Source organism: Manis javanica, chromosome 4, assembly GCF_040802235.1.
Source record: "Manis javanica isolate MJ-LG chromosome 4, MJ_LKY, whole genome shotgun sequence".
In the NCBI taxonomy this organism is placed as follows: Eukaryota; Metazoa; Chordata; class Mammalia; order Pholidota; family Manidae; genus Manis; species Manis javanica.
This window is the reverse complement of record NC_133159.1, coordinates 179,458,835-179,470,295: the sequence shown is the minus strand read 5'-3', so window position 1 is coordinate 179,470,295 and position 11,461 is coordinate 179,458,835.

The following is an 11,461-nucleotide window of genomic DNA, read 5'->3' as shown; positions in this document are numbered from 1 at the left end:
TCAGTAATGCTGGCTGAGCGGAATCTGATGGCCTCAGTCCTTCCTTACCCTGCTTTCCCTTCTGGGAGCGCCAACCTGTCCATCGGTCTGCAGGCATCAAGAGCCTGCCTGTGGTTTATTAAGAGGGCTTGCTTCTCTCCCAGACCCTCTGCCGTCTCTGGCCAGAAAGCCGCCTCTCTCGTGGCCAGAGTCCCTGGCCGGCTTCTCCCCTTCTTCACTCAAAGATCTGGTCATGGGTTGGGTAAAAACCCAAGAGGTACCGTTCACTCTGTAGAGGGGATGTGTTCCAGCCAAGTTGGCTGATAAGTGGTTTTTTGCAAGTAGAATAATTGGACATGTGTTCCCATGGCAACAGTGCCTTTCCTGGAAACCATTTGGAGAGGAACCAGGAGAGGGCCAGCTCTGGCTCTGCTGGCCACTGCAGGGCTCCCTGGAGCAGGGCTGGGGAGATCACGGGGCCGCCTGGCAGTGCACTGTCCTTCATGCCACTGCCGGGACCCAGGGCCTCCCCACTGTCCTGTCTTGCTTCCCAAGGCCAAGAAGCCATGTTCGAGCTGTGCTTGAAGGTCACTGAGCTCACACGTACAGGTCCCGGAATCTGTCATCTCTCCCTCTCCATGAACAGAAAATGTGTTCTAATGGCAAGCTATTTTACAATGCATTTATTAGCAATTCACCAAATATGAGCACTGCTATGGCATCCTCCAAAAATAACCTTTGAAGGTTTATGATGTTCAAGTTCCCATTTTACAGATGCAGGAACTGAGGCTGGCACCAAAATAAATGATTGTTACGCAGAGACGCCAGAGATGTTTCAAGATGCCAGGCGGGCATGCCCCCAAACCCCACTGAGCAGGATACTCTCCTCACCCCAAGGGAGGGAAGGAGAGAGGCGACCTTCCCCTGACCTCCCTCCTCCAAATGGGGAATTCCAGTGCCCAGCCCTGCGGCAGAGCTGGGGAGAGGCAGTTCCCGCGCCGAGTTCCTGGCTGCCTCTCCTAACGAGCTTCGCAGGGAGACCTCGGCGCCTCCCCGCTCCCGTGGCCTCAAGCGCTCTGGGCTCCAATAAAGCTGTACTTGGACAGAGAAGAAGCAGGCCCTTGCTTTTCATCACTGTCCTTTGATCTGGGAAATGCTCCCCAGGCTTTGGAGGAACAGCCACTGCTGTGTGGGAGTGGGAGTGTGTGTGAATGCAGGCCGGGGCAGGTGGAGGCAGGGTGGGGTCTCTCTGGAGGGCAGCGAGGCCTGTACAGAGCATCTTGGGATGAGTCTTCATCAGGGTGGAGGGCGCAGGATCAGCCAAACAGGCTCGAGCCCCCCAGGGCCGGGTTTGGCGGCCCCCGGCCTGCCTTCGCCCTGGCGGAGGGCACGCATGCGGGGCAGGCGGGCTGGGAGCCACCCCTGCAAACTCCCAGCCCGGGCTTCATCCTTCTCAGGGAGCACGCCCACCACACGCCTCCCGCACCTCCCTAAGCTTCAACACCGAAGGGCCAACCCTTGCGCTTCTAGAACGCCCCTCTCTATTTCTCCCCAGCCAGCAAGCCTGCACCCTGACGGCTCTGCGACCCAGCAGGTGCGCTGGGAGCCGGTGCCCTGGGCACGTCGTGGCCGCGCTGGGTGCTCTGGCCCCTGTCTGCTGTGTGGGTTTTCTATGTGTCTCATCCATCCTATGTCCTTCTTTTCTTTCTTGTCTTATTCTGGGGGAATCGGGTACATCTATTATTCCATTTCCTCCACCGTTAGCTTGTTAGTTAAACTGTCCTTTGCTTGTTAGTTAAACGGTCCTCTAGTGGTTACCCCGACCAGAGATCACAACACCCTTCCCGGACTTATGGAAGACGAACGTGAAGTAATATTTGCCCTACTTCCCAGGCATCAGAACTTTAGAAAGTTTTCACATTATTCACCCTCCCCCTACTTTTATGCTATTGTCTCCTTGTAATCTCATTCTTTATATATTTTAATTCTATTTTCTGTTGTATATTCCTTTTGTTTTACACAGTGAAAATTCACTTACATTTGCCAACATATTTTCAGTGCTTTTTCCTGTTGCCTGATTTTTCTGTCTGTCTCCACCTGGGATTCTATCCTATTGTTTAAGAATCTCCTCTTTATATATCTTTCAATGTGAGTTTGTTGGTAATGAATTCTTTTTCTTGGTGAGGGTGAATGTTTCTGGAAATATCCTAATCTTCCCCTTACTTTTCTGTCTTTAGTTTACTATAACGAAGTGTTACAATACATGTTGCTAAATGAATCAAGTGAAAATACAAAGTTGCCTAATTGTAAAAGTATGGGAAAGGCTATAAGAAATAAAAATGCTTAACATTGGTTAACTCTGAGTTATGGGGTTGTAGATATTTCTGATTTTCTATTCTTTACATTTTTTTAATCTTAAAAATTTTTTTTATTTTGATATTGTTAATGTACAATTACTTGAACAACATTATGTTTACTAGGGTCCCCCCATCACCAAGTCCCCCCCCACATACCCCTTCACAGTCACTGTCCATCAGCGTAGTAAGATGCTGTAGAATCACTACTTGTCTCCTCTGTTATTCTTCACATTAAAAAATATATATTTTCTAAGTTTCTTACAATACTTACACATTTCTTTTTGTAATAAGGAAAATATTTAGTTATATTACATAAAGATGGGAGAAGCATTGCTTAGGGAAAAGCCAGAAAAGTCAGAATCTGTAAACTTACATCTGAGGGTTCCTCATGCTTTCAAAAAATTATTCACGGCCAGTTCTTAGTGGGAGGACTGTGTGTGCGTTTGGTACTAAAATTTGCTCTTACACTAGTAGTTGTCTTGTAAAAATTGTATTATAGCTTTCATTTTATAGGTCATCCATTTATTAGGGCCCAATGTATATACAGAACATACATCCAGAACATTATACACATCATAAATGCACAGCTTGACAAATTTTCACGAAGTGAGCCTGTCTGTGTAACCTGAACCCAAATCAAGAGACAGACGTTGCCAGTTCACCAGAAGGTGCCCCCACCTGCCTGCTGCCTGCGCCCATCACTACCAGCCTAAATGGAAGCACTGTCCTGATTTCTAACACCACAGACCGGGCTTGCTTTCCACCCTAACTTTACATAAATGGGACCATATAGCATGCATGTTTAGTTTCTGGCTTCCTCATTCAGTGTTGCAAAGAGTCTTCCATGTTGTTACATGGGGTTGTAGCTCATTCTCACTGCTGACAGTATTTTTTAAAAATAAATATACCATAATTTACTGATCTCCCCTCTTGCTGGTGGATATTTGGGTTGTTTCCAGCTTCTGATATTAGTTGTATTTAACATCACTCTGAAATTCTCATACACGTGTCTTGGTGACCGGATGTATGCACTTGTGTTGAGTCTCTTCACCTTGCTTTTGCAGCATATTTTTATTTCTTATTCAGTTCTGGCTTGTTAATTGTTTCCTTTCAGGGTTTTAAAGTTGTCATTCCATTTTATGTTTCTGTTGAGAAGTCAGCTGTCAGCCAAATTGTCGAAACTTTGAAGGTAATATTTTTCCCGCCTCTTTTTTCGATACATGTATTTTTTCTTTGTGGCCTTCAGTAGGTTTATTATGACATACCAGGGAGTGTGTGTGTGTGTGTGTGTGTGTGTGTGTTTGTATTTATCCTGCTTGGGACTCTTAGAGTTTCTTGAATCTGTGTCTTGATGTCTTGTCTGCTGCGAGAACTCTCAGCCGTTATCCCTTCGAGCATCGCTCCTCCCTCCCCGGCTCCTCATCTCTCGGCTGCACCACTTCTAAGTCCCCGATGCCTGGAGAGCAGAGGTGACCCAGGCGGCCACTTTCTCTGAGCTGCTGCTTTTCTCGGTGGGATCTTGATTTCTCCAGTCCTGGCTTCCAAAACAGCCCTGAAGCTCCCTGGGAAGCGCGTATGCCTCAGGAGGGGTGGAAGTGTAGGATGTCATGATGCCTCAGGGTTTTCTTCTTTCTGGGGCTGTGGCCTGTCTATTCAAGGCCCACTGCCTGGATAGCTCTCTGATGTGTTAACATAAAAAAAAAAATGAAAATTAAGCAGGCTTTCTAGCTGTTCTCAGCGGGAGGACTGGTCATCTGTGAGTTAGCCTGTCCCCTAAAACGTCTGAGCCACGGACGTTTTGCGGTTGTTTATTGCCATCACATACCCTAGCACACCCTGACTCATATAGTGGGAGTTCTTGGTGGGAAGGTAGGCTCATTAAAAAATATATATAACTGTGGATTTAATTACAATCCCAGGAGCATCTAAGCCCTGAGGTTTGCACGTCCTTGTGGAATAGTTCCAGGGCTTGTGATGGAAACACTTATTTTCTGAGAATGATACCAGGACCTTTGATGTCTCCTTTAAGATTACACTTCCAGAGAAGGTCTACTTGTGCTTTGGGAGCCACACTGGATTTATGAAATGGGCATTGTCCACCTAGTTGACTTTTTTATTTAGCCACAAATATTAAATATCATGGAGCCTGTTATATAAACATGTTGAGGCCCTTATGCTTAGTGAGTTTCGGGTTAGCACAATCCATTTCTTTATTTTCAGTTGTTAATCTTTGTTTTCTCTGGCTATAAAAGGAATATGCACTCAATTATTTATTTATTTATTTTTGAGAGGGCATCTCTCATATTTATTGATCAAATGGTTGTTAACAACAACAAAATTCTGTATAGGGGGGTCAATGCTCAATGCACAATCATTAATCCATCTCAAGCCTAATTCTCGTCAGTCTCCAATCTTCTGAAGCATAACGAACAAGTTCTTACATGGTGAACGAATTCTTACATAGTGAATAAATTCTTACATGGTGAACAGTGCAAGGGCATTCATCACAGAAACTTTCGGTTTTGATCACACATTATGAACTATAAATAATCAGGTCAAATATGAATATTCGTTTGATTTTTATACTTGATTTATATGTTGATCCCACATTTCTCCCTTTATTATTATTATTATTTTTATTTTTAATAAAATGCTGAAGTGGTAGGTAGATGCAAGATAAAGGTAGAAAACATAGTTTAGTGCTATAAGAGGGCAAATGTAGATGATCAGATGATCAGGTGTGTGCCTATGGACTAGGTATTAATCCAAGCTAGACAAGGGCAGCAAAACATCCACAGATGCAGAAGATTTCTCTCAAAACAGGGGGGGTGAGGTTCTGAGCCTCACCTCTGTTGATCCCCAAATTCTCACCTGATGGCCCCCCTGCGACTGTGCCTGTCTTAGGTTGTTCCTCCCTTGAGGAATCTTACCCGTCTCTGGCTAACCAGTCATCCTCCGGGGCCATACAGGGGCACTCATTTATTTTTAAAAGTTTCAGAACAACAGAAATATGTAAAGTAAAAAGTGAAAGATTTATATCATTTTATGTAATTACTGACATCTATTTGTGTTTAAAAATAGGATCATACTGTATATATTTTTTCCAAATTGCTCTTTCCATTCATAAATGCATTACAGATGACTTTCTGTGCTCAAGATCTATGTTATGCTTTTCTTAAAGGTTGCAGAGTTTTCCACTGTTTGGCTGTACCATAACTGATTAAGGGAACCCCTTGTGATAGACATTTACTGATTTCTTAAAAACAGAAAATATTTATATTTCATCTGTTAGACCTCTGTCAATGCTGTTGTAAATAAGACTTTAAATATGCAATATGTGGCTGCCTTGTGGGAACTATGAATATGCCCCTACAAGATGAGTGAATAAAACAAAACAAAATGAAACTTTGTCCTCATATTAAGTGAATGGGCTGCTGTGGCCTGGGGTCATATTTCTGGTGAAGTGATGCCTTCTGAAAACTGTGCAATGACCCCAAACGGGATGTAGTGGTAACATGGACCCCTGGTTGAACATGAAGAGAAGAGGTTGTTTCACAAAATATATGTGTGGGGGGAAAAAAGCAGTATTTCTAAATTGTTTCATAGGACATGTCTTAAAACATCAAAGTAAACCAACAAGATAGATCTTATGGGTAATATTCAAGTGTTTTATTCTAACCCTAAAGATACATATTCAACTGGCCTCCCCATCCCCCAGAAAACCCCCTTTTTGTGTCTTTTCCTTTGGTCCACTGGATATGTGGCTGTGCCTTATATTTGGGTGCAGGGGGTAACTCACAATTTCTTTTACTTACTCTTAAAAACAGGATTGAAGTAAACATTCTTAAACTTGTGTACTTGAGGGTAAACATGGGAAAGTGCTATGCCAATGGGCATGGACACTTAAAAATGTTGTATCAGTTGATGCATTGGCCTCATAAAGCTTATAGCAATGTGCTCTCCTGCCGTGGCCTGTGACAGTAGCCATAGGCCACGCTGTATCACACTCAGGGGCTGCTGAGCATTCCTCGTGGAACAGGGCTGGGCCTCCGTGGCTGAGAGCGAAGCAGAGAGCTTCCAGGTGCCAGGTGTCCCCAGGGCAGGAGGGAGTCTGCCCATGACCAACCCCCGGGCCTCGAGACCGAGGGGTGGGAGGTAAGGCACAGAGCCTGGTGAAGCCCAGGTCCCAGCTGGCCTCTGTCTCACCAGCCTGTCTGTACCCAGCAGCTCTGAATGTTTGCGCCGGAAAGACCTTGGACCCTGTACGCTCTGTGATGCTCCCAAAGGCCTTATATGTAGAGGGGAGTGAGTTAGTACAGGGGTGGGGGCACAGGGCTGCTATTTCTCAAGCTCAGACCACAGATTGGGGGTGGTCTTGTGTGGAAAGAGGCAGTCCCTGCAGATGGCCTGGAACCCCGTAAATTCTGCTCCTGGAAGGGGCATTGAGGGGTGTGGCCTGGTTTCTCTTGCCCTGTGAGACCTCCCTTACCACTCCAGGGACGCTCTTGCAGGTCCCATTGCCAACTAGTCAAGAAAGCAGTAAGACTTCCTCCTGTCTACCATCTGTGTACAGTACTGGAGACATGCCGGCGGGCATGTATCTTGGTCAGCGTTTAGAGTGATCTGTCCTAAGGCCAGAGACTGCGGGGTGACCACATCCGCTGACGGGGGCTGCTAGGTGCTGGAGGTATGACGAAACTTTTCAACAGGAAATTTTCAGAAGGGGCCCTTGAAATTCAGGCCTCTATGACTCATTTGGAAGGCAAGTGGTGTGAGAGAAGTGTGTGTGCCCGTGTGCATGTGTGGGTTCCATGCAACCCATTTTATTTAGTATCTGTTGTACAACATGCTCCTCCAGGCATGGAAACTCACATTTAAACAAACAGTCATCTCAGCCCCCCAGCAGCAGGGTTGAAGAGTGTATCAGTCATAAATTGCCCCCCAAATAGTGGCTTAAAACCACATTTATTATTCCTCGGTTTTTCTGTGGGCCAGCCGCGTCATTCTGCTCTATGAGGTTTGGCCAATCTGTGTGGTCGGCAGGTAGCACAGCTGGGACTGGGGACTCTGGGATGGCCTCACATCTGCCCGGGTGGCAGCTCCACCACATACAGAGGGGACCTGGGCTTCCTCACGTGGAGGGTCTTCTGCTGTGTCACCGCTGTTCTTCTCTCACTGGCAAAGCCAGTCACACGCCAAGCTCAGAACCAGCAATGGAGGGGCTACTCTTGGGCACAGATGCAGGCAGGTGTGAACACGCGGGGACCGTTATTACAAAGATCTGCCATAGAGGGGCAAGAAGATGGAAACTATTTTGGCTGCAGTCTAAGAACTATTATTTTAACAGTTCACCATCTTCATAAAAAAAAAAAGTCCCACTTAACTCCCACGTTTAAACCAAGGGTGTGTATTTGGGAAATGACCTTCCGATGGGACTCACCACCCTCCAGTTCAGTCGGTCTCCAACATGGAAAGGACCTTTTGTACTCAAAGCTTCAACTGTGGGCTTTTCCTCCACCTGTCCTGTTTCCCTGCCTCCCTCCCCTGACCCCAGGCTTGGATGCAGGATAATTAGCTGCCTGTGGATCAAGGTGGCTTGACCAGCTTCTTGAAAAGGGGGTGCATATGTGGTTTTGGGGATCCACCAGATCTCTAGTTGGACTTTTTAAATAGCTGTAACATGTTTGCTGCTTATTTACCTTGAAGCTTTTTCAGTGAGCGTAGAGGCATCAAAGAGCAGGTGGTTGCTAAGTGTGTGTGGTGACCGAGAGCCCTGGGGACCAGGTGTGTGGCTGGCCTGCTCTCTGTGGAAACTGAACACAGAGGAGAACAAGAGGGGGAGGCGTGGGTGCGGTCCTGGCAGCTGACTCTGACCTGACACCGTGTTCTCACTTCTGCTCATTCGGGGCTGGGGTGGTCCCAAGGTGCTGGGCATGAGGGGACTGGCCCTAACACTCCAGCTGGCCCCAGGTAGGGGCAGTCACTGGCCATTTGTCCCAGATCTTTAGTCACATTCTCATTTTAGAGTTGCTTAGGGTCCCACCCCCACCCCAAGTCCCCTTCCGAACCCCTGACTCCACCCTGATCACAGCCGGGTGGCCCAGTATTTGGGGAGGGATCGTCTCAGAGAGAAGAAGCGGCGGCCTCTGCAGAGGGGACCTCCCGGTCCCGGCTCCAGCCACAGAGCAGGGAGCTAACACCTTGTTTCTGAGCCCAGACCATCTCTGTTCCCCTGTCTCTCCTCCGCAAGTTGGCCTGAGGCTCTATCCCTAGCAGAGGGGCAGAAGAGGACCTAGCAGGTCGCCTGGAATAAAGTAAGTAATCGGAAAAGAACTCTGATTCATCCGAGGGCCTTGGCTGCCAAGAGAATTCTCCTGAAGGCTGTCTTTTCCTCAGCTGCTGCTTCCCAGGGGCAGGGCTGACAGTGTTTGCTTCCAGCCAACCGTCTAGCCTGTGACTCAGACGCGGAGGCTCCCAGAAAGGAGAGGGCCAGAGACCCACATGAGGGGTGAGGATGGGGTGAGCGGGGACCCGCGTTCGGGAGAGCAGAGCCGGAGCATGCACACCATGCTAGCATATGTGTTAATCAGTGATGACATGCAAGCAGCCTTGCCCCCAGGGCCAGGCACCAGGCTGGCATGCTGCGTCTCCCTCTCCCTAATCCTTACATCACCCTCACATCACCTGACGCCCCCGTGCGGATGAGGAGCAAGAGGCGGTTGCCTGAGCTAGTGTCCAGCTGCAGAATCCCATCTCTTCAAGTTCACGAGATGCTGTGTCCTGGGCCCAGGGTCTGTCTTTTAAGCAAATGAAGGCCAACCTCACAGAGCGCAGAGAATGTGGGAATGGGCCCATCTTGCTCTTCTCGGGAGAGGCCACTGCCCTGCAGATCTGCCCAGCAGTCGGCTCTCCATGGGTGCGGGATTGTGGAGGGCAGGGACAGAGGGCACATCTGGGACTGCTGGGGGAGCTCTTGCTGCCTCTGAAAAGCTGGTGCGAGCAGGTGGCTGGTAGAATACAAAAGACCCTAAACAGGAATCAAGATCTCAGCCTTTCACGAGGTAACACCCCAAACAGCAGAGCAGAGGAAGAGGTCAAGGAAACAGTGTGATAGGTTTCTTCACAACTGTGGTGTCATGCCCTGAAGAGGTGGCAGGCAGCTTGGAGGCTGCGGGCCATCTGGATCCCTCTTTCTGCTCTTCTGAAGCTGGGCACAGGCTTGGTGCTTATTCTCAGCCGTCGACCCAGGCTAGGACCCTGGCCTGGCTCCAAAGAGCAGAAAGGTCACACAGCGTTCTTTCCCCTTTGCGGTCTTCAGAAGCTGTGAGTCATGTGTTTGTACTTTTAGCAACATATGGAAATCTGCAGCGTGAAAAAGAATTGAGTGGACACTTACACAATGAATGTAACAAAGGCGACTAATTTGGACCTAACACTTAGGGCTAGAGCCGGCCAGGCAGTGCTCTGTGGTCCAGGAAAGAGATCTTAAGAAGGGCTGGTGGTGCCCCGGGGATGGAGGCTTTTCCTGGGCAGCGGAGTGGAGCTGCCTCCAGGTGGGCAGCTGGCATGGCCTGGAGCCCTGGGGATTGTGGACGCCGGCCTGGCTCACCTGGAAAGGTCAGATGTGGATTCCTTCCTGTTGAGTCCTCTGTCTCCTGAACAAGCTGCCCTGTCTCCTGGGAGTCCTGCCCAATAAATCATGTTTCTCTGCCATCACCATCGCCACCACCAGCACCACCATCATCACCGCGGTCACTGCCATCACCACCACCATCCACGCGGGGCTTGACTTGTCTAAGGCAGCTTGTTGAGCGTGTTGCACACGTTATCTCACTGGATTCATCCTGCATGACAACCCTGGGAAGTAGCCATTAAAATGACCCCATTTTGCAGAAAGATGTGGAAACTTAAGAGCAGACTGATAATGCTGAGAATGGGTGGGATTCCCAAGGGTCCCTGGATTCCTCCGTCTCAGTCACGGCCCCTGAGGGGTGACCAACAAGCATGGCCAGAGTAAAGGAGGAACATTCCTATAGTTTGGGCCCTGCCTTCCAACCCACCCTATTTTTTCATTTTTTGGCATAGATGCTTTTTGAACAAAGGCAGAGCTTTTCTTTTAAGTCTTTATTAATTGACGCAAATCAGGTGAAAAAATTAGAAATACTCAAGAGACAGAATCACGGGTGGACAGATGTGCAGAGAGGCCCTTTGTGCCAGGGTGAGGGCAGAGCGTGGGCTCCCCGACTTCCCAAGCCAGGGCCTGGCAGGGAGGGGACCAGTCTGCGGAGAAGGCAGCGAAGTCAGTCTGAATCTCTTGAGCTTGAGGGGCATCCACCTGGGAAGGAACAGAGGAGAGAAAAGTTACAGACTGCAACCCAGGGGACAAGTGGGGTATTGAAATCATCAAAAACGAGACATAGAAACGTTTCGGGATACAAATGTTTAACGCTGTATGGACAAGCAGCTATGAGCGAGCACAGGGGAAGCTGTAACAGTTGTTCATCATTACTGCAAAATGTGCAGTTTACTGGTGTACCGCCTACGGGACTGGGAGTCTGGGGTGGTGCAAGGACTTCTGGAGTGAGCCAGGCCAAGGCTGGTGGGACAGACCTTATGCTGGGACAGCAGAGAGAAGCGGGCTGTCACCATTGGTAGGTGGGGTGAGGGCAGAGGGGTGGCGGTGCTGAAGGGGATAAGGGGTGCTGCCTTTAGGCTCACAGATAAATGGTCTGCTCCCCACGCTTGCCAAGGGCTGGGTCCACTGAGACCCGCCCATATGTGCCTCCATGTCTAGGCACACACAGGTGTGCAAACAACAAGGCTGGGAATTGGCCACTTTGATGAGGCTCGTGGTGAGTGGCAGATATCTGTCTACCCAGTGCCAGCAGCCTTTTTGAAGGGATGGGGCACCCTCCCTCTGCAGGCTTACATGCTAGCGGCTTTCTACCCAACTCCTGCACCTCTACCCACATTTATCTAGGGGGCAGATATCTCCATAGGAAACCAGAACCCCTAGCCTTTCTCCAAGTCTAGGCCTTCATGGCCCCCTGAACAAAGAGCATCTTTTCCACACTGAAGTGGTTTCAGTCCTAATCCCCCACCTCTACCCCTGCCAGTCAGTTGTG